We start from the raw sequence: 25,574 nt of genomic DNA on the forward strand, positions 1-25,574 counted from the left end.
GGTCACGGGCTGGCACTTCCTGCACGACCCAGACCCAGGCCGCACCACTGTGACTCCCGCGGCCTCCCGCCTGACCGCTGACCTCCGACCCGCGCCTCCTGCTGGCCTTCAACTGGTTGGATCTATTCTAACAGCCGGATCTGAGGAATCCCAGTTAGGCTACCGTGAGCCACTCCGGGAAAACTCGCTTCGGGCGCATTTGATCCGGTGACACCAGGATCCAGCGACACAGGCTCCTTAGTGGAAACCCCGTTCACGTTCACAACTTAGCAAACTGCACCCGAACGCAGGAAAACAGCTCAGAACTTCCAGACTGGTCCCCGCGTCACCCCGGACACGCCACTTAAATGCTCCAAGTCTCAACGTCCACACCCGCAGTAAGTGCCCAGGGAGGCCTGTGCGGCAGGACAGCCCGTCAACCAGGAGCCAAAGCCGCACCTGTGCAAAGGGGTGCCGCACGCTCGGCCCGGCGACGCTGGGGGGACATGCATGTGCAGGGGTCCCTGTCCCTCCGCGGGCCCCGAGCCCAGGACCGTGAGACAGGAAGCCCTCCCCGCAGGCTGCTGGCCTGGGAATCCCTCAGCCCCCGCCGCCGGAGGTCACGTGGATGCAGAACCGGCCGAGACCGGTGGCACCGGGGGAAGAGCAGAGCAGGTCCTGGGCTGTCCTGTGACAGCTCGGAGCCCGCCCGAGCCTCCCGCTCCGGGTCTGCTCGCCGCCTCCACGGGGACACAGAAAGTCTGTCCCTGAACATCCAACTCAGGTGCCCGCGGTCACTCCCCGGGTCTGCTGCGGTGACAGAGGAGGGCCTCACGCCCGGCTGGGGACACGGGTTGCTCCAGCAACACACACGGCGCCCACCTCGTCACGCGGCAACAGTGCTGGGGAGCACGGCCACGTGGACGGAGCGGGTCGGCCTCCCCGCCGGGCCCGGTGACGTTTCCCACCCCGGGAAGGACAGTGAGGAGACGGCACAGGTCAGATCAGAGGACTACGACGACGTTGAGCTCAACCCGCCCATCACCCAGTCTGGGGCCCTGTCGGACTAAGCCGTCACCTACGGGGGTGGGTGACCCCAGAGGCTCAACATAAACATGTTGATTCCTCCGGAGTATGTGCCCTAACTTGACGGTTAGTGACCCCAGGGCTAAGGGGGTTTGAGAGGGTCTCCGGGGAAGAAAGAGCACCTGGCATGTGACGGGGAGTCCCCACCGACCCCTGGCAAGCTGGCCCCGGCCACCAGCCCACCGTCCGCAGGAGCGCAGGCCGGGATCCGATTCTGGAAGAGATTTAATACGAAACGGCTCGTCACTGACCGAGGGAATAAGAGTTTGCTTTTCCCATCACGAGATGAGTCCTAGGATGGCAGCGCCAGTAATCCTGTCTGCTAAAGGGTGGCTGCAGATATTTTCCCCATCACTTTTTTTTCCTTTTTTGATCCTTTAGTTTAAACCATTTTTCTGATGCTTTTGTCTTTGGCCAAGTATTTTTTTTTTTTTTTTTTTTTTTTAGATTTTATGTACTTACTCATGAGAGACACAGGGAGAGGCAGAGACACAGGCAGAGGGAGAAGCAGGCTCCAGGCGGGGAGCCCGACGCGAGACTCGATCCCAGGACGCCCTGAGCCAAAGGCAGACGCTCAACCCCGGAGCCCCCCAGGCGCCCCGTCTTCGGCCAAGTGTTTAATAACTTTTATTGAGTCAGCAGCATCTCCCTTAAGAGTATGGTCTTCGGATACAACTTGTCGAGGTCCCTGCTATTCCGCTGTGTGCTTCCGCTGGGCTCCCCGTGCCACCTGGGGTGTGATCTGGGGTAGCTGGAATGCGCCGACGAGCTCTGCTCCAGAAGGCTGTCGTGCACGCACCATGTATTAAGTGCCTCTCCTTTCCCCACCACCTTGAAATGTCACATTTATGATGGATTAGGCCTCCACACATACTTGGAACTCTTCCATTCTTCGTTGTTCTACTAATCTCTTTGTCTATTTCCTTTGCCAGCACATTATTTTGGTGAGTGTTTACAGTAAGTGTTCAGACCTATAGATCAAGGGCGTACACGCTGGCTTTCTCACTTCAAAAACGTATTGGTGGTTCTCTCTTCTTCTCTTTCATATTTTCTCTTTCATGTGAACTTTAAAAATTATTGCCTCTCATTTCTACCTCCAAAACCAAAATCAAACAAGCAAAAATGTCATAGGAATACCTATTCGCGTGGCAACAAGTTCACAGATTGATTTCAGAAAAATGGGCATTTAAAAAAAAAAGAGTAATGGACATTTTTATGATACGAAGTCTTCCCACTCAGAAACACGGCTATCTCTTGGATTATTCCAACCTCAAATTAAGTTCATCAAAAAACTTTTTTAGGGATCCCTGGGTGGCGCAGCAGTTTGGCGCCTGCCTTTGGCCCAGGGCGCGATCCTGGAGACCAGGGATCGAATCCCACGTCGGGCTCCTGGCATGGAGTCTGCTTCTCCCTCTGCCTGTGTCTCTGCCTCTCTCTCTCTCTCTCTCTCTGTGTGACTATCATAAATAAATTAAAATTAAAAAAAAAAAACTTTTTTAGTTTTGACTATAGAGGTTCAGCACATTTTCTGTAAAATTATTCCTGTAAATGTCCTATACATTTATTTATAATTTTATCATCATTATGAACATAATCCCCCTATTTCCACCTGTAATTAGTTATTGGTAGTATAAAAAAAAAAAAAGCTGGTTCATGGCAGTACAACTATCTTGTATCTAGCCACGTTAACTTACCAAGCGATTTTAGAATCTCCTGTTTTTCTAAAACAAATACTGTCTGCCTATAAGAATAATTTTGGCTCTTCTGTTTGAATACGTGTACCAATTTGTTTTCCTTCTCTTTTACTTAGAGTAGGAATAACCACTGCATTTTCTCAAAATTTTTTGAATTATTTATTTGAATTCAACTTAGTTAACGTAGAGTGTATTATTAGTTTCAAGGGTAGAACTTAGCGATTCATCAGTTGTACGTAACACCCGGTGCTCGCGACATCACGAGCCCTCCTTCATGCCTGTCCCCCAGTGACCCCGTCCCCCACGCCCACCCCTCCAGCCACCCTCAGTTTGTCTCCTGTGATTAAGAGTCTCTCCGGGTTTGTCTCCCTCTCTGATTCGTCCTGTTTTACTTTCCCTCCTTCCTGTGACCCTCTGGGCTGTTTCCTCTAGTCCCCGTGTCGAGGGAGGCCGCGCGATCATGTCTCTCCCCGGCCGACTCGCCCCCACTCGGCATCACGCCCTCGGCTCCCCCCACGTCGGTGTAAATGGCGAGATCTCCCCCCTCTGACGGCGAGTGACACCCGGGGTGCGCAGGGACCACGTCTCCTCCCTCCAGCATCTGTCCGTGGACGTCGAGGCTCCTCTCACGGCACAGCCCCCATGGACACGGCCGCTGGGAACGCGGGGTGCAGGTGCCCCTCTGAATCACTGTCTGTATCCCTCAAATGCTTTTACACATCAATTGATATGATTTCACATATTTTTTATTTTAATTTGTCAGTGGAATTAATTACAGTGCCCTCTCCCCTAATGCTGGGGCATCCTCATGTTCCTGGGGTCACAGTGCATTTTTCTTTAGTATGTTGTGGGATTCCAACCAACACTTTATTTAGAATGCTGCTTTCCTGCTCACGTTCTTCTCCTTGCTCTCTCCCTCGGGCTCCTATCTTCTCCTAGATGTGTGAGGCTAAAAAACATGTGCCACAGCCCCACGCTCCCGGGCGTCGAGAAGGCACCGTCCAGTGCTCCCCACTCAGGGAAGGACTCCCCCTCCAGGGCTACAGGTCAGAAACCAGAAATTCATCCTTGACGCCTCCCTGGGGAAGCCCCTTTGAGCTTACCCCAAGCACCTCTGCCCCCCTGTACCCACCACCTTCCCTGTCCAGCCACTTTCATTCCACACCGTCACTGCCCAACTGTCTCCTGCACCCCTCAGACCCCCCCTCCTGATGTGAGCAATCTCTGCAGCACCCAAGCCTGGCCGGACTGGTCTCCCTTCTGGCTTCCCACTGATCCCCAAATAAAGACAGTGTTCAGAGAAAGGCCTGCAAGGCCCTGGAGTTTGAACCTGCCCAGTCTGGTGTTGGGCATGGACATGTCACCCGCCATACACACACAGCCTCCCTCTGGGCTCCAGCACATCTCTCCCAGACCCATATCCCGGATGTGGCTCCTCCTACCAGGGCTGTTCCCAGCTTGGGCCGTCTCTGGACACCCTCCTCCCTCCTTGGCCTAATTAACTCCTCTGGGGAGAGCCTCCTCGTTTGGGGCTCCCAGCACACCTCCTCCACCTCTGGGTCACTGTCCCGTGATCCTTTGAGTGACATGTGTCTTTCTCCCCAGGCTGGAAACTCCAGGCCTTGTATCCCGGCGTTCAACAACACGTGATCAATTTGTGAATTGACTACCTTGATTGTAGGGCGATAGTAAGGTCATGCTGGCTAAAGCCAGCTAACTAACTCAAGGGCTTTCTGTGCTTCTCTGCGCTCTAGGAGACTTTAGCTAGTGTACGGATTTGTTTTTTGCAACCTGGGCCTCATTTGTGAAAATGTTTGAGCCTTCTTGCAACATTTTTAAAGACTTTTCAATTCTAAGAAAATTTGACCAAACATTTGCTTTGCCCTGACGCACCCGTTGGTGATGGCTTGTCACGTGTGCACCCCTTGCAAGTCTGCATGTGCCTGTGTAAACATTTTTTCTGTTGAGCCATCTGGACACAAATTGTTAACGCGACGTTCACTCTAGATATTTCTGCATGTGTTTCCTTAAAAAAGAACACGTCCCAACATTTCTATGGTAGGGTCCTCATATCTAAGAAAAATACCATTAATCCAATAAAGTTAGCTACTACAGTGACCATATTAAATTCCAGATGGGACTCTTTCGATGGCAAATGTTTCAGACAGACCTCCATTTCTTTCATTTGTTTATTCTGTTTTTCTGCTCCGTCATTAGCTAATATTGATGACATTTCTCTCTCTCTCTCTCTCTCTCTCTCTCTTTTTAGGTAAACCCTACACCCAACATGGGGCTTGAACTCACAATCCTGAGATCAAGAGTCGCACACTCCACTGACTGAGCCAGCCAGGCGTCCCTGATGACTTATCTCTTACAGAGAGATCACCCACTTCCTCCAAATTTCCAAGTGTACTGCCAAAGATTTAACATAATATTCTCTTAAAATGAAATTAATCTCCTCTTATCTGTAATTATATATTTTTCTCACATCTAATGTTGTATATTTCAGCATTCTTTTCTGTTAAGGTTTGCCATGAAGTTGTGTAATCCACTGGTCTTTTGAATACCCATGCTTTATTCTCTTACTAACATGGGGTTTCACCAAGACCTTAGATTTTCTTTTTTTCCCCTAGACTTGACATTTTATCATAGTTCTTCCTTTAAGTTTGTAGACTTTAATTCAATTATAATTTTTTTTAAGTATACGAGTTGGCAGACAGTTTGACCAGCATTATCCATGAAGTAGTGTGTGTCCTGCAGTCGGGGGGTTGTGTGTGTGCTCGAGCACTCCTGCACTCTCCACTCCACCCTCCCTGAGATTCCACCTGTGTGCTCCTGGGCTTGTGCGCACTCCGCTCCGCCCTCCCTGAGACTCCACCGAGGCTGCGCTGCCCCCTGATGCCATCTTGCCAGGTGCATTCAGGGTGCATTCACGCCTGCGAGCCCTGTATGCTCTCAGCTTATTTTCCCTGGTTGCTCTCTAACATTCCTCCCTCCACGAGCTCTCACCTTTCTAAAATTTGTTGGGTGCATTTACAAAACATGTGCCTTTGTCTCACTATCCCGAGTTGCTGCTTTTTCCCATCTGGGCAAAATACTTTAAGTTGCAGAAACTGATTTCCCCGAAGGAAATGTGGTGACAGGAGACGGGGTGGACACAGAGGCGGAGCCGCCAGCAGAGAGGACCGAGGGAGCCTCTGCGTGCAGGCCAGCCGGAGGCCCGGGGGTGGGGGGCGGCCAGGATCCTGCTGCAGCCTCGGAGCAGCCAGACACAGACGGGACCGGGTTGGGGAGCCTGCGGTGTGCGGGCTCCTCCCTGCATCCTCCGCTGGGGAGCAGAACTTCAGAACCTTCGGAAATGGGGTCGACCCCCACTCTGCCTGAGTTAAGGATGCTTAGGAGGAGAGTCCCCGCCAGAGTCTCCTCCTCCCCGGTTAGAGAAGTTTCACACATAACACACCTCCTTACCCAGAAAACGATATTTGTGTGACATTTTCATTATATAAAAATATAACTAGGCAAAAAAAGAACGGTGCCTAGATTGCACTACAGTAGCAATTCTAACGCTTTGGTGTCGATTCTTCTAGAAGTCTCTACATAAATACACCTGGTTTTGTCAAGCGATGCCGAGCAGTAAACCCTGGCCTGTGCACCAAGTCTGGATGCTGGGGAAGGGGCAGGAGGTGGAGCTGAGGGGGAAGGGGCAGGAGGTGGAGCTGGGGAGGGGGAGGGGAGGAAGTGGAGCTGGGGGGAGGGGCAGGAAGCAGAGCTGGGGGAGGGGAGGGCAGGAGGTGGAGCTGGGGGGAGGGGAAGGCAGGAGGTGGAGTTGGGGAAGGTGGAGGGCAAGAGGTGGAGCTGGGGAAGGGGGAGGGGAGGGCGGTAGAGGGAGGGGGAGGGGAGGACGAGAGGCGGAGCTGGGGAGGGGAGGGGAGGGGGAAGGGGAAGGGAGGGCGGGAGGGGGAGGGGAGGGTGGGAGAGGGAGCTGGGGGAGGCGAGGGCAGGAGGCGGAGCTGGGGAGGGGGAGGGGAGGAAGTGGAGCTGGGGGGAGGGGCAGGAAGCAGAGCTGGGGGAGGGGAGGGCGGGAGGCGGAGCTGGGGAGGGAGGGGAGGGGGAAGGGGAAGGGAGGGCGGGAGGGGGAGGGGAGGGGAGGGGGAAGGGGAAGGGAGGGCGGGAGGGGGAGGGGAGGGTGGGAGGGGGAGCTGGGGGAGGCGAGGGCAGGAGGTGGAGCTGGGGAGGGGGAGGGGAGGGCGGGAGGTGGGCCTGGGGCGTGCACCCCGGCTGCTGCCCTCTGCAGCAGGACCTGCGCTCAGGGCTCCTAACCGAGGGGTGCCCGCGATGTCGCCCTGGGGCGCTGCTCCTGAGCTTTCGTGGGAACCGGTGCCGCCGGCATGTGGCGGGGCAGCGTGGGTGTGGGGTCAGGTGCGGGATCCGTCCGGGGCTCCCCGACGCGGGGTCCCTGGCCTGCGCGCACCCCCGGGCCGCCTGCGCTTCGGGGCCTTCGGGGCCTTCGGGGCCGGGGCGCAGCGGGGAGGCTCGCAGGGGGGGCGGGCGGGACTTCGGGAGCCCCAGGCCCTGTGTGCGCAGCCTCGGGGATCTCCCCAGAAGCACCGACTGAGCAGCCGGCCCTCGGGCCCCACGGCCGGGCGCGCTCCCGAGAACCAGGCCCCCCCCCCCCCCCGCCTCCCCCGGGACGTGGCTTCGGGCTCGGTTCTAGGATCAAGCGCAGCGCACGGTGGTGCCTCCGCGGGGGACGCGAGGACCCGCGCTCCAGGCCGCGGGGGAGGGGGTCACCAGGCGCGTCCTTGCAGCTGCCCCGGGCTCCGGTTCCCACCTCCAGGCGGAGCGTGTTCTTAAAATTCTTTACAGATTAACCCACATTAATGTAAACCCGGCAAAAGCACGGGGTTGCCGTCCCCCGGGAGCCGCATTGTAATTTCCCGGGCGACCTGCTGAAAGGACCCGGGATCCTTAGCAACCGCGGCGGCCGCGGGGAGGCTGCAATTAGCGGGTGCGAGCGGGCGGCGCACGGGCCCCCACTTCAAAGGCGCGCGGGGCGGGCGCGGGCAGGGCTGTAATTAGCGCCGCGGCCCGGAGCGCAGGGGCCCCGCGCACGCACGGCCGCACCAACAAAGGCGCCGCTGTTTGAAGTGAATCACCCCGAGCCGGCTGGGGCGGCGCCTCCGCCCTGCGCCCCGCGCCCTGCGCCCTGCGCCCTGCACCGAGACCCCGCGGGCTGCCCGCCCTCCCTCCGCCGAGCAGTGAGCGGGGGGCTCGGCTTTGGGGTGCGTGCGTCCCCTCCCCGGCGCCCCAAAGCGGGGTGCAGGGCGCGTGGCCTGAGCGCCCACACTGGGGGGACTAGGGCGCCCCGGGGGCGGCCCGGTCTGCCCCGAGCCCGTCTGGGGCTGCGCGCACCCTGGGGGCCTGCAGAGGAGGAGGCCCGGAGCCTTCCCATCTGCCCGGGGCGGCCCTTTGCCCCCACCTCCGGCTCCGAGACCAGAACCCCCTCGAGCGTCCTGACCCGGCTCCGAGAACTGCGCCTGCTGCGCCCTGTGCTGGGGTGCCGGGTCCCCGGAGAGAGGCCCCAATGCCCCACTGTGCCCGCTTCCCTCCTGTCCTGCTCCGCGGGCTCCCGCCCAGCCCGGCTGAGCCTGCTCCCCCTCCTCCAGGACCGTGGCCGCGGATGGGGCCCCGCTGCAGTGCTGGGGTCGCAGGTGGGTGGGCGAGTCGCTGACAACCCGAAACCATCCTGCGTGCCCTGGATCCTGAGGGCGCAGCTGCTAGGGCGTGGCGCAGAGGGGCGCCGGGTGCAGCCAGGGTGAGCAGAGGCCCTGAGGGGGCTGGTGCCAGGGTGGGGGCCAGGGTGGGGAGTGGGGTCTGGCGTGGGGCGAGCCACCCCAGCAGTGCGTGAGCTCCGCCTCCCCTGGGGGTGAGGTGGGGGTGCACAGGGCGCCCCTCGGGACAGCCAGCCCCCCGTGTGTGGCCCGGACAGAGGAGCAGGGAAGCCCGGGCGGGCAGGAGCCTGAGGACAACCGGGGTGGCAGCTGCACCAAGGAAGAGGGAGAGATCTGAGGGCCCGGGTCCCGGGGCAGAGCTGCCGGCTGGAGGGTGCTTGTCCTCCCCGAGCCGGGCGCCTCCTCCTCTGCGAGGCCGCCAGCCTGTGGGGAGGCCTACCCCATGCCCCTCCAGGGGCCCAGCTCCATAGACCGCCCCTCTGAGGTCCTGGGGGTCAGGGCTCCAACGTGCGCTCGGGGACACAGTCACCCTAGAGGAGACACGTAGAGCCCACCGTGGTGCTCATGCTCTTCTGGGTGTTGGGGGGTAACCCCGTAACTGGACGGCTGCCCGTGTGGAGCAGGGGTTCGGGTGGGGGGTGAGCAGGCACGGCAGACCTCACCCTGTGGGGTGGCCCCACACGCGCAGAGTGGCAGTATTGGGGGCACTCTGAGGTGCTGGCAGGCCCAGGGCCCCCGCCCCTCACGGCCGCCCCTCCGGGCCGTTGACCAGCCTGTGCTCACGTCTTTGTGGGGTTTGTTAGAAGAACGGTGACAGAAAGGCCACTGAGCGTGCCAGCTTGTTCCCCGCTGGCAGGCCCGACGGGCTAGGGCGCCCCAGCCTCATCTGCCACGGCCCTCGTCCATGATCCCCAGCAAATAAGTGACATCACTTAGACACACACTGGCTTTTAAAAATAAGTTTATTTTTACTACACAAGTAAAAATAGGTTCATTGTTGAAACCTCTTCACGTTCTGCTGAGAAATAGAGAAAATGAAAATTATTCATAATCTTACCGACAGGATCACTTGGCAGGTTGGCATGAAGCAGCAAGAACTGTTTGCACACACGCACACATATGCACATGCACACATAGCACACATGCACACCACACACCACCCACAGTGTGCACATATGCACACGGCACACAGTGCACACACCACGCATGCACACGCACAATGTCCATCACATAGATGGACACACACATCATATGTGTGCACACACACATCATACCATACATACATGCATGTACACACACCACAATGTAGGTGCACATGCACACACGCACACACGCACACATGAGCCAGCACCCGTGGAGACACACACTTCCCTTCTGCCCTCCTCACAGCCGGTGCTACAACTGACCCACGGCTCCCACGAGCACAGAGCTCCGGGGCGCCACGCAGGACGGGAGACACCGCGTGCGGCAGCCCGTCGCAAGGGTTCCCTCGCTTCACGTGGACACTCTCCCTGCTGCTGACCTGAGGCTCTTGACCTGTAACGAACTAATCTACCCTCTTGGAGATGTGCAGCCCACGGCCCTGAGAAGGCCCAGAAGGCCCCGGGCACGGCGGCCAGCAAGCCTGTCTGGAGCCGCCTCGGGGCCCAGCGACCTGTTAGCCACATGTTCCTCTGGGCACACGAATGGGTTTTCGGAGCCCCTCTGCACACCTGCAGGCCTGGCCCCCCCTTGCAGAAAGAACGGAGCACTCCTGCTCGTCACAGAACAAGAACCAGCCCTGGCACAGCCCGGGGCACGGGGATAGCTCTGCAGCGGGCACCATCAGTCCGCGCGTGACCAAGAAATGTTGCAGCCACGCGCGCCCCGTGTGCGCCAGGCAGAAACCACGGAGTCGGCTCTGGGACAAGAGGCCGCCTTCTCCCCGGCTAAGCAGCCTCCTCCATAAAGCTCAAATTCCCTCCCTCTAGACGATCCACACTCGTCTCCCGGGTCCCTTTCCAGCGATGGGCAGCTGACCTGGGCTCGGTGCTGGGAGGGGATCGGCCCCGGCGCCCAGGCGGGCGCCTCCGTGCCGTGGCGGTGCCCAGAGGACCCTTCCCGAGACAGTCCCCACCCCGGGGCCCCTGTCCTGCTCTCACACGGGCCCTGCGGTCTCCAGGCCCATTCCCAGGACAGAGGCCGGGAGCCGCGTGGACGCTGCGGGGCCGGAGCAGCAGGTGCAAAAGCAGGGAGGGGCTGGCTCCGCGGCCCCTGCTACCTGGGTGCCAGCCCGTGCCCCAGCCTGGCACCAGCTCCTTGGTCCTGCAGGAGCCAGATCTGTGGTTTCTTGGGGTGCGGGATGCAAATGGGGGCCCCGAAACCGCGTGTGGGATGTGCTGCCCCGAGGCTGCCTGATGGTGCCGCTGACATGCTCTGACGGACGCTGTGCAGCCTGAAGAGATGCTCTGGGCTGGAGAGTGGGTGATGCTCTCCGAGCTCCCGGGCCCAGGCTGCTTCTGGGGCTGCCAGGGGCGCCGAGCACTGCCCCGTCCAGCGGCCTGCAGCGCCCCCAACCAGCCTGCACTGGGCCAGCACCCACGCTGGGCACCCCAGGGCTCCCCGGGCATGTTTACCCAACAGAGGCCCTGCCTTCTGACAGCAGCTTAACATCGAAAGGCAAGAGGAAGACGCCGTGTTCCCTGGCTCTGACCCAAGACAGACCGCACAGCAGAACCCACAGGAGCCTCCCCCGCAAGACGCCCCACTCCTGCTAAGTCAAAGCTCCGCAGCCCAAGCTGGGCTCGTTCGCAGAGCCCAGGGGAAGAGGGACAGTTTCTCTCTGTCAGGCGTGTCACGTGCCCTCAGAATCCTCAGGGTCTCACCCCTCCGAGGGGGCCTTGGCAGGGCACAACCCATAGGCAGGCACCACGGCGGCCAGAGGCGCTAGTTCTGTCCACGTGATGTCCAGGTGGGCCTGGCTGACTGCGGGCAGGTGTATTCCCTTCCAGGGCCGCTGGTCAAACGGGCCCACGTGGGCAGCTTAGGTGTGGAGGGCTGTCCTCCCCCTGCTGGGGGCCGCAAGTCCAGGTGAGGGCACCGCGGGGCCCCGCCCTTTCCCAAGGCCCTGCCTCGTCCAGCTCTGGGGGCTCCGGGGTCCCCTGGCTCAGGCACATCAGCCCACTCTGCGCCCCTGTCGTCCCACGGCTTCTCAGCCTCCACGTGAGGACACTGCCACTGGGTGAAGGTCCACCGCTCCAGTCCCAAGTCATCTTAACCATATGTCTGTGATGACCTGGTCTCCGACTAAGGTCACGTTGGCAGGGACCGGGTGTCAGGACTCCAGCGTATCTTTTGGAGGACACACTCAGCCTGCAGTAGGTGACCACCAAGGGCTGTGGGTGCTTCTACGAGCTGACCTCCGAGGTCACAAGGTCCAGCCTGGGCTGCAGAGGCAGAAAGAACCAGGGACTTCTCCATGGGAGCAGGGCCTCGTTCCTGGCTGTGTGTGTCATCCCTGAGCCTGCAGGGCCCTCCAGGAAAGCCTCACCTTGGGGCTGTGGGTCACCCCTGTTGCCACATCCCTGGGTCCTGGGGCGCCAACGTCCAACTCTGTCCTCTGGAGCCACAGTGAGGTCCTGAACACATCCACCCCTCTTAGAGACCCCAGCCCCCGTGGAGAGCAGACCCCTCATCTCATCACTTACAAGGAGTCCACACGAGGAGTGGGCATGAGGGACAACGTGCAGGGGGCTGCACCACTGATGGCCCCGGGGTGGCAGCCCAGGGGAAGGTGCTGGCAAGGTCGGGGGCACTGCATCCAGGGGAAGGCCTGCACACGTGCGCTTAGGGGAACCCACACCCCCCATATGTCACTCCTTCGCCCCACTAGCCTTTTCTGGGCTGCACCACTTGTGGAGGTGGATGATGGAAACCAGTGTCCAGAGGGAAGGGGAGGGGAAGGCTGCACACAGGCAGCAGAGAGTGATGGGTGGGCTGGATTAGAGCAAGACGCCCGCAGAAGTGAGTTGACAGGGGAGGCAGTGAAAACAAGGGAACAAGCCTGGAGTTCCTAGGAAACAGCTGGAAGGATGGGGAGGGGGGAGGGGCAGAAGGAGGAGAGGGCAGGGGGAGGGACAGGTGGTGAGGGAGGGAAGGGGAGGGGAGGGGAGGTAGATGGTGGGAGGGGGAGGAATATAGGGGGTGGAGGGAGCAGGGAGAGAGGAGAGGTGAGGGGAAGGACAGGTGATGGGGAGGATAGGGGAAAGGAGGAGAGGTGAGATGGGATGGAGGGGGGAAGAGTGGGAGGGTCAGGACAAGGGGGAGGGGGAGGGTCAGGACAAGGGGGAGGGGCAAAGGGGGAGGAGGGGAGAGCAGGAGTCTGCAGGGCCTCATCCTGCTGGGCCAGGGAAGGGGTTGAGCAGGGGTTGGGGCAGGACCTGAGACTTGGGAGCAGAGGTGGGGGCCCGCGAGGAGGATCTGGGACATTTGGGCAGAGGCTGCACGGCACAGATGGCCTCTGAAGGCCAAGCAGGCAGAGCTGCAGGTGTGTGGGAGGCGAGCAAGAGGGGACCCTCCCCTGCACAGCATGGCTCAGCCAGACTGCAAACAGCACACTGCCACCACATGGCCTCTGAATTTTTCTCACTGTGGCCAAAACCACACTGTCAAGAGTGATCTGGGGGAAATAAGTTTAAAAGGTGTCATACTGCAGATAAAGCATTTTGAACAATAAAGGAAGATGTTTCTAGAAGGGTGTGGGAAGTAAATGACCGCAGCCCAGCACAGGTGCCCCCACATTCTGCCGGACAGCCCCCTGGAATGGGGGACTCTGCACACAACAGTGGAGCAGCGACTGCAGAGCACACTGGGGAGGCTTTCTGGAAGAGAAGGTGTGTGAGGCCGGCCTTGGAGGATGAGAAAGGGTGTCTGGGTGGAGAGAGGAGGAGACTGAAGCTCTAGGTGGGGAAGAACGTCCAGGAGTGTCTCATCATGACAAGCTCACCAAAAAAGCCACCATTGACTGGAAAGTGCAGAGGAGGCCTTAAGAGCTCACCACTGCCAGTGGGGCCAGTGGGGCTGGGGCCATGCTGCCATCCACGCTGTGGGGCAAAGCTTACCCGGTGAGCACGGGGCTCCAGTGGTTAGTCCAGCCTTCAGAACAACGATCCCTTCCAAGCCAGTAAATCCTGTTCAGGACATTTGCACATATTTACTCCCACCTCCACACAAAGCCACCTGAGCAAGGCTGTGAGGACGGTTTTGTGTGTAAGCACGGGAGACGGAAACCAGGAGACAGCCGGTCAAGGAGGGCCTTGAGAAAGGCTGGACGCCCATGTGACAGCCACACGACAGCCACAGAGAGGAGGGAGGCGCTTCTGTGAGTGTTCCACGGCACAGGAGCCCAGGCAGGTCACCAAGATGGAGAGGGCCAGTTGCACATCCCAGCGCACGTGGTGAGTGTGCACAAAGCGGGCAGCCGGCAGACAGGCAGGGGAACACGGAATCACTCCGTGTGGCCTCAAGCCACACACATGCATCGTCTACTCAGAACAGTCCATTTTAAGCTTAAAAGTGCAGCCTTGAGCCTGACGGCACCAAGTGAGCAGAGTGGCTGGCACTCGGGCAGAGACCACAGAGTGCAGCCACCCAGGGCCCCTTCCCCAGGGCTGGCTGGGGTCACACACACCCCCCCCGCCCACATGAAGCATGGAAGACCCATCCTGCAGCCCAGCTGTCCCCTGTCCTAGGGCTGGGATGCTGGGCCTGACTCCCCTGATTGGCCTGGGTCCACGGCCAGTGCGCAGCAGCTAGCAGGGTGCAGGGGACTGGGTAGGGGCGCTGGACAGGCCCAGGCCACCCGCAGTCCTGCAGAGAAGCCAGCAGCGACCTCAGCAAGGGAGCAGCAGAGGGAATGGGGACCCCACACCTGGACTAGAGACCCAGCCTTGGAGCAACGGTCCTCAAGTCCCCCAGGGCTTCAGGGACAGACATATCCCTGGCTGCACGCTGAGAGTGTGGAGTGACGAGGGGATGCCAGGGCCACACGGAGCTGGGAAGGCAGCACACGGCAGTTCTGAGGATGTATGGCTCCAGGGACAGTCCTGGTTGAGTGAGGACAATGCCGGGAAGGACTCCAAGTGGCCGTGGGGGACTCTGTGCCCAGCCCGTCACCCACCCACTGGCAACTGTCCCTCCAGGGATGTCAGGGCAGAGAGATTCATGCATGAAGCGGCACTTAGCCAAAGGCCTCTTGCGTCCTCTCTGTCCCTCCTGCCCACTTCATGCTCTGCCTCGCATCTCCCCGCAGCCTCCAGAACTTCCAGGAGGAGAAGGTTGGAGGCATCACATTGTACCCCTGAGGGACCAGGGATGCACCTCTGAGGACGAGGACAGTGTTCCCCTCCCAGAACCTGGTGGCCAGTACCACAGCCCAGGCTGTGCTGCCGGAGAGGCCAGGTGGTGGAGCAGCACGCGCCAGCCAACAGCCAGGCCGTGAGGGACATGGTCAGTGTGACTGTAACATCGTCATCAATAAATGACACACCAACCACGGGAAAATCCAAACCCCCAACTCAGCAAGAGATGCATTTCTAAAAAAGAAACAACAACAACAAAAAAAAGCCTATTGTGTCCTTACATATTTTACCGAAAATTGTGAATCAACGTTTGTACAATTTATCCACTTTCCTGCTAATACTAATTTAAGGAAACCCCAAAAGAAGTGATTGAGAACTTAAAGCCTGATGCTCATGGCATTGTTTTTTTTTTTTTTATTATTTATGATAGTCACAGAGAGAGAGAGAGAGAGAGAGAGAGAGAGGCAGAGACATAGGCAGAGGAAGAAGCAGGCTCCATGCACCGGGAGCCCGACGTGGGATTCGATCCCGGGTCTCCAGGATCGCGCCCTGGGCCAAAGGCAGGCGCTAAACCCGCTGCGCCACCCAGGATTCCCCATGGCATTGTTTTTGTGGCAGAGACGGATGGCAGGAACAAGGGCCTCTCTGGGGTAAACATGTGATGTGGAGCACGTCTTTGGGGCACCAGCCCCCTTGTCCCCTGCTCGCCTCGGGGTCTCAGCGTCCTTCTCCCACGCTAGACCAGCCTGCTCCCCACGGGGTAGAGGCATCGGACAGCCAGGGCCCAGGCCATGAACCACCCCCGCCCCCGCCCATGGTGCCCTCCAGGGCAGGTGGTGCTCCCGGTGCCCGGCATCACCTGGGAGCTCATTGGCAAGCTAGACTGTCAGGCGCCACCCCGACCCTGGGAGGCGCTCTGCTGCTGGGGAAGGCCGGGGAAGGGGAGGGGGAGGAGGGTCTCAGCAGCGGGGGTGGAGACCCTTCAACAGAGAAGTCGGAGTCCCCCAAACCCACAGGCACCCGGAGCCGTGGGCGGGGCCCCACGCCCCAGAGGTCAGGGAGCCCTAGGACAACGTCACAGAAGGTCAAGAACCATTTCCCAAACTCCCAGGCCCTGCCCGGAGGCCAGGCTACACCTGCATTTCCCCCGAGGTGGTTCGTTGTCTGGATGGGCCCACGCCCACGCCTGGGGGGGGGCGGTCAGACCAGGAGCAGACAGTGCAGGACTTCGTCTCAGGAAGCGTCCAGAACGGGTGAAGCCAGGGCAGGAGAGGGCGTCCCCTCAGGGGACGGGGTGACCGCTGGCGGGCTCGGGGCTTCTCCTGGGTGATGGAATGTTCCGGAACTCACAGGCCGCGGCTGCACAGCAGTGTGAATGTACTAAATGCCGCTGAGCTGACCACATTAAAATGGTTAGTTTTATAGAAATTTTGTCTCAAAAACAAACTAGCTGGCGCCACAGCGTGATTCCATCCCAGCGCCCACCCACACCCTTATTAGCGACATCACGAGCCCCCCGGGAAGCAGAGCTGTTCAGGCCACTGGCCAGAGAGTGGCCGCCCGTGGTCAGCAGGCCACCCTGCCCGAGCCTCCTGCTGCAGGGTGCTGGGGCGCTGCTGTGACACCGGTGCCCTGAGCCCCCGAGCCGCCGAGGTGACTGAGGCTGGGGGCACGCGTGTGCTCCTGCCTCTGGTGCACAGGGGGATCCTTTCCAGAACTGCAGCGCGTCGCGGGTGCCCTCACCCCCTGGGACCCGTCACCCCAAGCCTCCGTCCAGAGCACTGCCCGCGGCCGCTGAACGAGGAAGGCCAGGAGCAGGAAAGGAGGGCTGTGGCCGGCGCTCACGTTTCCCACGTCAGCCAGGTTTGGGGGCCGGGGCGGCCAGGCACAGGGCACCCACTGCTGACCCAGGCGACCCCGACGCCTCCCAGGCGGGTCCCGGGAGCTCCCACCTGGCCGGGACAGCCTGCACCACTGCCCCCTCCCCCGGTGCCTGCGACGAGCCCCCCGTGAAACAGCACCACCTGCCACGCCGCAGTGTCTGTGCTTTACCACCTTCCCGGCGCCCAGGGCCCCCTGGCCGACGAGTAAACAGTTCTTAGGCCTGGTGGCAGGTTTGCAGCCCGGCTGGCGGTGGCGCAGGCTGCCCAGCCCCTGTCCGAGGGGTTTGAAGCGCTGTGTCAAATCTTTCTTTCTTTTTTTTTTTTAATTTTTTTTATTTATTTATGATAGTCACAGAGAGAGAGAGAGAGGCAGAGACACAGGCAGAGGGAGAAGCAGGCTCCATGCACTGGAAGCCTGACGTGGGATTCGATCCCGGATCTCCAGGATCGCACCCTGGGCCAAAGGCAGGCACTAAACCGCTGTGCCACCCAGGGATCCCTCAAATCTTTCTTAACCTCATGCCATGATCTCAGCCTACTCCCCCTGCATCACCAGGCTGCGCAGAACAAGTGGGTGGATGCCCGAGCGTCCCTGCCCCAACGATGCCCCGCTGACAGCCCACCTGCCTTGGATCTGGGGCTCCCCCTCAGCTCCCCACGCCTCGCCTCCCCGGGACCCGGACCCCAGCCTGGGGCAGCAGCCTGAGCATCAGAGGGCCGGGGCGCGAGGCTTCCCCCAGCCTCACCAGGAGCCTGTGTGGTTCCGAGGGTCAAACCGCGTGACACGACTGTGCCCACGGTGCCTCCCAGCTGTGCCCTGAGTGGGTTCTCTCCATGCCCCACACTGTCCGAGGCAGGAGCGTGTGCGCAGACACCCCGACCATGGGGCAATACAGCCCTGCTGGCTCCTCGCCCCGAGACCCAAGCAGCTTCCCCTGCAGCGCAGTGAGCTCCTCACTCCACCATGGTGGGGAGGAGTCACTCGAGGGAGGATCATATGCCAGCCGGATCGCATCCACGGAGCGGGCGGCTGGGGCGAGGGCACCGAGGGTGACGGCCATGACCGAGCCACAGCCCCTGGGGTCCGCCTGCCCACGTTGGCGCCATTCTCTCCAGCCCTGGGGACACGGCTGGACGCACGGGGCAGAGAATGTCCCCAAGGGAGCCGAGCCTGGCAGGCAGCGTTCCCATGGAATTCACCAGAACACCTGGGGGCCCGCTACGATGAGCACCGAAGGAAGAACGTGCAGGCGAAGGCCAGGCCCCCCTCACCTGGGGAAGCCACTGCTCACAGCTCTGTGTGTTTGTGTGCGCACACGTGTGTACATGACGTGCATGTGTGTGCATGTATGTGTGTGCGCGTGGGGCCGTGTGCCCATGCGGGAAGTGTGCATGAGTGTGCACCTATGTGTGCATGCACACGTGTGTACATGCATCTGAATGCATGGGGGCTTGTATGTGCCTGCGTGTATATGCATGGAGCACGTGCCCACACCCCTGTGTGTACATGGTATGCACGAGTGTGCCCCACAGGCGGTGCGTGCATGCGTGTGCGTGCGTGTGTACGTGATGCGCACACGTGTGTGCGGCCGTCTATGCAGTAGGGCCGACAGCCCCCCCGGATTCTGCGGCCGTGAGTCAGGCCGCCGCGGGGGGTGAAAGCTGGGGGCAGGCCAGGGGCTGCGAGCGGGCAGATAGGATCTAGGCAGACGGGGTGATTGCATCTCCAGGTGGCTGAACGGGAGAAGCTGGACACGTTCCGAGTGTGACTCTGGTTTCGAGGGTGAAGCACCGGGAGCGACATCGCCGTGTGCCATCGCTAATGAGGCGGCTCACGACTCGTCTGGACTCGCGTCTCCCCAGCAGGATGAAAGAGGAGCCCTGGGGGCTCACACGTCACCTCAGCAGGGCTCGGAGGCCCGGGCCTGTCCCAGCGTCCCCGGCCGGCGGGCTGCTCCCAGGCTGGTCATCGGGGCGTGTGTGAAGGGGGCGGGCACGCTTACGAGACACCGCACAGTGTCGCCTACCGTCAAGCCCCGGGCGCTCGGGCCCTCGCCACGGTCCCGCTCTGGGCGCCTCTGCGGCCGCGCTGCCCACCCGAGCAGTAACCCAGGGCTGCTGTGGCTCGCACTCACGCTCTTGCACACGGAGGACCCAGACCCTGCCCACGTCCCCTGGGTCCAGGTCCCAGCCAGCCCCTTGGCCGCTCTGCGACCATGATGGACGTGAGAATGAGGGCGCGGGGGCCGCCCGGCCGGCGCCCTCCCCCGGTCACGCAGCTCCTGCACCAGCGGGCATGCTTCCCGGGTGGCCTCGGTGCAGGGCGGAAGCCCGTGGCCGCAGCAGCGTGAGTGATGCGGGCCCAGTGCGCTCCTGCCCCGGGGACCTAGCGCCTCTGCCCCTGCCTCCACCTTCGCCCGCAGCCTCCCTCCTCACACTGAAGAGGGACCCGGCTTGGGCCTCCCCGACGGCGCCGAGGGCCACAGGCACAGGGCATCACGGGGCCGAGGCCCCAGCGAGGCCCAAAGGCCGAGACAGGGGCCAGCGTTCGGAGCTGCTTTGCTCCGGGGGCGTCGGCCTGCCCTGGGGAGGCGGCTGGGAGCCCCCAGCTCGGAGCACGGGAGGCAGCCCCCCCAGGGGCCCCCGGGGAGCGCCCCTGCACTGCGCCCTCGGCCTGGAGGCCAGCGCCCCGTGGCCACTGTCTGCAGGCGCCTGCAGGGTGAGTCACGCTACCTGCGGAGGTAGCGTCCCGGGCCTCAGCGTGCTGTCACAGCACAGCCCAATACGGTGCCCCGCAAACCAGGGACGGGCACACGCGTTCACACGGCCGCACGAGCAGAGACCGGCCAAATCCACAGAAAGTGGAGACGGGCCGTCAAAGCCTCCGCGGTGGGAACAGTCAGCAGACGTCAGAGTCTGAAGCTCCGAGTCTCGGCAGAAACCAGAAACCACAGCGGGGGGCGGGGGGGACCGCCGCTCAGGAACCACACGACCTGCACACGCAGCGTCCCCTTAGTTTCCTACAGAAGCACGAACCTGCTGCCAGGGGGCTCCCACGACCCAGTGCACGATCTGGGCCCTCAGGGGGACGCACCAGGCCCACGGGAGATGCACCGGGCCTGTGGGGGATGCACCGGGCCTGCATGGGACGCACTGGGCCTGCGGGGGACACACCAGGTCTGCACGGAATACACCAGGCCCTCGGGATGCACCGGGCCTGCGGGGGATTCACCGGGCCTAAGAGGGACGCCCTGGGCTTCTTGTGGGGCTAAAGCCAAGGCAGCCCCAGGGGAAATCCACTCGCAGCCCAGGGCTCCATCGTCATACGTCCTTCTCCAACGTGGACCCTCTGCCGCCTCCTCTGAGGACCCCGTGAGCCATCAGACCCGCCGGGATAAGCCGGGTCACCTCATAGCTCGGGACCCCTAGCTGAATTGCACCTGCCAAGTGCCTCCTGTGGACGGCGCGCCCACGAGCATCAGCCTGGGCTGGCACAGCGTCCAGAGCCGCCACCCTGCCCCCCGCGCTTGCTCGGCTACAGAATGAAGGACCTGAGCAATGGGTTCAACGCCAAGTTTAAACCACACCTGAAGAGGGAAAAGGTAAAGCAGAATGCGGGTGGGAACAGAAGACACGTCTGGAAAGACGTGAGGCCGAAGTGCTGGCGGGCAGCGGGCAGTAGGACGGCGTTGCTGGGACCCAGCCCCCGCCCGCCCCCGCAGGTGCCCTGGACACCGCCCCCCCCCCCCCGCCCCGCAGCAGCCGGTGGGAACATGGGGACCTGCTGCGCTGCACCTGAGGGCGCCGCTCAGGCCATCAGCACGCAGGGAGCACCAGGTCTGAGCCGCGCGCCCGTCTGGGGGCTGGAAGAGTCGGACAGGAAACGACGAATGGGGCCTGGCGCTGCTGGGGACGGCCTGATCTAGAAGCGGGGAGGTCGGAGAGAGCTGCCGACACCTGAGGAAAGGCCCAGGGGTGCGGGAGCCGAGGAGGCAGGCCGGCAGGGGCGCAGCCAAGGGCCTGGGGTGCTCTCGGTCCCGAGCAGGGTGAGGCCCATGGGAGGATATTTTTAGTATTTTGCAATGAACTAAACATATCGTTTTGACCTTGAGATTCCCTAATCAAAAAATTTTTTAAAAGATTCACTTATTCATTTGGGGGGGGGGGCAGAGGGAGAGGGAAGCCCAAGCTGACCCCCTGCAGCACACAGAGCCCCACACGGGACTCGATCCCACGACCCTGAGATCATGACCTGAGCTGAAACCAAGAGTCCGACGCTCAACTGGCTGAGCCCCTCGGACACACCAAAGTCCAAATTACTTTTTTAATTTTTAAAATTTGAGTTTATGAGCAAGATTGGGTGACGAAGGAGAGTCCCGGAGTGCAGGAAAGTTCTGGAAGACCCAGGGCTGGAGCACCCAGGCACGCCGGAGGAGCAGGGGGTCCTGAGCGCCAGGCGAGGCCCACGGCCCCCGACGCATCCCTGCAGGGCCTCCAGTGCCCACTCGGCCGACCAGCAAGGCCCACGACGGCACGTGGACGTGGCCTCCCCGCCGCCTGCAGCAGCGGTCCCGCCGCCGAGGAGCAGCCCGGACCCCGGGTGGAGGGCTGAGGAGCCCACGGTGGTGGCTCCGCGGCGGGGGACGGTCCAGGACACACGCGGCCCAGTGAGCGGCGAGGGCAGGGGTGAGGCGGGCCCAGGCAGTGGCTCCGCGTCGCTGACCTTCACCTTTCCTCGTTTTTCCAACTGATTTTCCGAAACGATCAGAAATGGATTTTGCATTAAGAATTTTAAAACTTTTTTCAAAAAAAAACTTTTTTCACTTGTTTTGTAATCAGAGGCTGTGGCCGTGATCCAGATGAGGGGCACAACGTAGGGGCGCGTGGGAGGGGTGGTCAGAGCGTGTGGGGCGCATGTGGGTCGCAGGCTCCCGCCTGGAGGGAGGCCAGTGAGGGCGGCAGCTGCGGGAGGCGCCCCGGGGCCAGGCTGGCTGGGGGCAGAGAGGAGCCCGGTCCCCTCCGCGCCGTGTCCATGCCCCCCACCGGGCTCACCAGACAGCGGGCAGGCCCCACGGCCCCCATGCGGGGTCTCCTAACCCTATGCCCCTGAGGCCAGGGCCCCCAAAGGGCCACCCCCTCCGGGCGATCAGAGCCGTGAGCACAGGGGAACCCACGCGGGGAGCAGTGAGCACGTCCAAAGCCACAGCCGCCAGCACGGGCACCGCAGGGCGCCTGAGGGGAAGGGGCCGGTGGCGCCCTGCAGCTGGCAGGGGCGAAGGCAAACACTCCCCGAGGATCGCGCCTCCGTGGGCGATGGGCTCACGAGAGCCGCGCCCGCGGCGGGATGGCGAAGGGCAGGAGCAGAGCCGCCGACGCGCCCCGAGGCCACGCTGCACGCAGCAGGCTTGCCGGGCGGGGAACCGGGGCGGGGGATCGCCTCCGCCTTCCTGGCGGCCCCCACGGACACACCGGGGATGTAGGGCGCCGCACTCCCAGCCACGGGGACCCCGCACTCCCGGAGCGGACGCTGTCCCACGCGCCCATCGGCCTGACGCAGAAGGGGACCGGGGCCGTCGAAGGGCCGACCAGGGACGTGCAGCTGCCGAGGCCGAAAGGACACTAGGAGCTTAAAGAAACTGCAGCTGAGCAGGACCTCGGCTGGTGGCTCTGCCTGGAGACACCCCGGTTCCCGCTGTGCCCCCAGCGCCGGCGAGGGAGGGCTCAGGAGGGCTCGAGAGGCCAGCCCGGCTAAGCCGCGCGTGGGGTGAGGCGTGGGCACCGCTCTTGGAGGCCCGCGGGCCCCTCCTGGGTGCCGAGCATCAGGCGGCCGCCTCCAGCCACAGGCTGTGAGCGAAGTGACCCCCAGGGGCAGGGCTGAGGCCTCGGCCTGGGCCACACGTCGCCCCAGGTCCCAGCGCGGACAGCACGCTCACGGAGGAGCAGGGACGGCCGTCCTGGCACCTGCTCCCGCCGGGCGCGGCCCTGCACGGCGCCCTCCGGGTCCTGCGGCCACCGGCCCATGTCCGTGGTGTCCGGGGCCTCGGGGGCTGCTCGGGAGCCACAGCGGACCTCGGGTCGTCCAGGGGGCACTTCACACCCCGGAATGCCCTGCGGGTGTTGGTCCAGACCGGCGTGCGCCGCAGCGGGGACATTGCACGCGGAACATTCAGGTCGCACCTGTAAGAATCCAAGTTTCGAAAGTTTAACTTTAATCATTTTTATTGACCTTTTATAGTCATTATAATTCGTTTTACGAATTATAGTTTGCATTTTTTTAAAGATTTTTTTTTAATTTGTTTATTCATGAAAGACACAGAGAGGAGAGAGAGGCAGAGACCCAGGCAGAGGGAGAAGCAGGCTCCATGCAGGGAGCCCGACGTGGGACTCGATCCCAGGACCCCGGGGTCACACCCTGGGCCCCCCGGGCTGCCCCGCATTCACATTTTGAACACTTTGAACATAATTACAGTTTTTAAAGCTATTTTAGACCAGCACTGTTAATAGATACTAATTTAATGACAACTGTGAATAACGTAAGTAGGGATTTTGTTGAAATACAGGTGAATTAAAAAAAGACACGGGTGAAAAACATAAAATGTATGGGACGAATGTCCAACGTGTAAATGGCGTGGGTGTGCGCTGAGTGCCACGTCCAACATCGCCAGCCTGTGCACAGAAGCCCAGACCCGCGTGGCCACGGTGAAACCACGTGTGTTTTCACGTTGCGTCAGGCGTGGGGACACCGAGCCTTATGCACGTGTGTCAGGGCGGGGACGGAAACTTTTACTCAATCAGCAGGGCCTCTGGTTTCGTGCGTGGCTGGACATGGCCAGCCTGTGCACGTGCTCGGAGCTGCTGCCGCCTCTGGGAGGCCACGTGGAGGGGGCTCAGCTGCGGTCTGCGTGGCCCTGTGAGGCGCAGCCCCCGTGGCCTGGGGGCCCCTGCACCACCCCGGGCCCAGCCGAGGACCCGACGCACGTCCCCCCCCAGGACCCGCAGTGCTGCAGGCGGTCTGGAGGCATCAACAGCAGCACGGTGGCCACCAAGACCAACCCTGAGACCCTGGGCCTGGCACCAGAGGATCACCCTACCCCCAGGGCAGACCCCCCGGCCGTGGGCTGGGCAGGGGCCGTGCGGGGGCCTGGGGCAGGAGGGGGTCTCAGCCCCCGAGGGAGCCTGGGCTGTGATGGCACGACCCGGACCCTGATGCCCCCTGACCCCTGATGCCCCCTGATGCCCCCAGACACCTGATGCCCCCAGACACCTGATGCCCGTGACCCCTGATGCCCCCTGACCTCTGATGCCCCTGGATCCTTGATGCCCCCTGAACCCTGATGCCCCTGGACCTCTGATGCCCCTGACCCCTGATGCCCCCAACCCCCGATGCCCCCTGACCCCTGGTGGCCCTGGACCCCTGGTGCCCCCTGACCCCTGATGCCCCCTGAACCCTGATGCCCCTGACCCCTGACACCCCCTGACCCTTGATACCCTCTGATCCGATGCCTCTGATCGCTGATGCCCCCTGATACCCCCTGGCCCAATACTCCCTGATCCGATGCCCCTGATCGCTGATGCCCCCTGATACCTGCTGACCCCTGATGCCCCCAGTCTGGGGAGACAGCAGCAGGTGTGTGAGGGGTTGCACTCCCTGCCGACTGAGGCAGCCAGGCCCCTCCCCTGGCGGTGGGCGCCGTCTTCCCATGGGGACGCTCCCCTGGACGTCGAGCATGTGCAGGCTGGCACACGGCAGATGATTCATGTGGCTAATTTATTAGGACAATCAGGCTAAAGGTAGGTTAATTACTTTTTAATCATTCTCTCGAGGGTACATGAAAATGCGAGCGCCTAGCACGGCTTGGCTAGCGGGCCGGGGACGGGGACGGGGCCTGGCGCGGCGGGCTGGCCAGCTGGAGGGAGCTGGCGCGTCGCTGCTGCAGCGTGCCGAGGGGCGGCCGCGCAGGGGTCCTCCCACGCATCGGCGTGACAGCGTGCGCAGCCCACGGCCCGCTGGGTAAGCCTGGACACGCAGACCTGGGGTGGCCTCTCCTCCCGGGGCCCCAGGCGGCCCACCGCGGCTGGCACGGCAGCTGGGCCTGGGCCAGCACAGCACAGGTACCAGGCCCGTGTCTCTGGGCGGGCACAGGACTGGTGTCCCACCGTGAACCGCAGGGATGGGAACGTGAGGCCGTGGGGGTCGCGGGGCCCTGCCCGGGGATGGTGTCCATGGCAGAGCACGTGCCAGGGCAAGCGCTGGACAAGTGGCAGAGCTTGGGACGGCCCAGTTGGAGCAGCAGCCGCCGCCGTCAAGGGGAGGGAAGTGCACGCGTGGCGCGGGACAGCGGGCGGGCAGGAGGCCGTGGGTCCGGAAGGACCAGGGCAGCTGCAGGGCCTGCGCGACAGGCCAGGTGACCGGGCAGACGAAGACACCCGTGCGGGGAAAACCACCCAAGAGCTACGGGCTGAAAGGCCGGGATGTGGCCAACGCCTCGGCCTACACAGGCAGAGGCCAGCGGGGGGACACAGGAGGCGACAGGACCGCCACGGCCTGGCCTCCGGGCGGCGAGGTCTGCGGAGGGCAGCCCGGGCCCAGGGGGTGGCCTTGGGGAGCAAGGCCACGGTGAAGCCCATCCGCCCCTCTCACCCCCACGCGGGGAGGGAAAGGGGAATCGCGGCTCCCAGGGGGGCTGACGCTCTTCTGCTCCCCCCGATCCCTCAGCAGGACCGCTGATGGCAAAGGCCGGCGTGGCGTCGGGGCGGCCTGGCGGGGCAGCTGTGCCTTGGGTGACAGCTCCCAGGGCCCACCGGATCCCGTGTGGCTCTGGTGACCCTAAGGAGATCGGAGGGTAAGGCGGGGATACTGCA

Source organism: Canis lupus, chromosome 31 (assembly GCF_011100685.1).
Source record: "Canis lupus familiaris isolate Mischka breed German Shepherd chromosome 31, alternate assembly UU_Cfam_GSD_1.0, whole genome shotgun sequence".
Classification (NCBI taxonomy): Eukaryota; Metazoa; Chordata; class Mammalia; order Carnivora; family Canidae; genus Canis; species Canis lupus.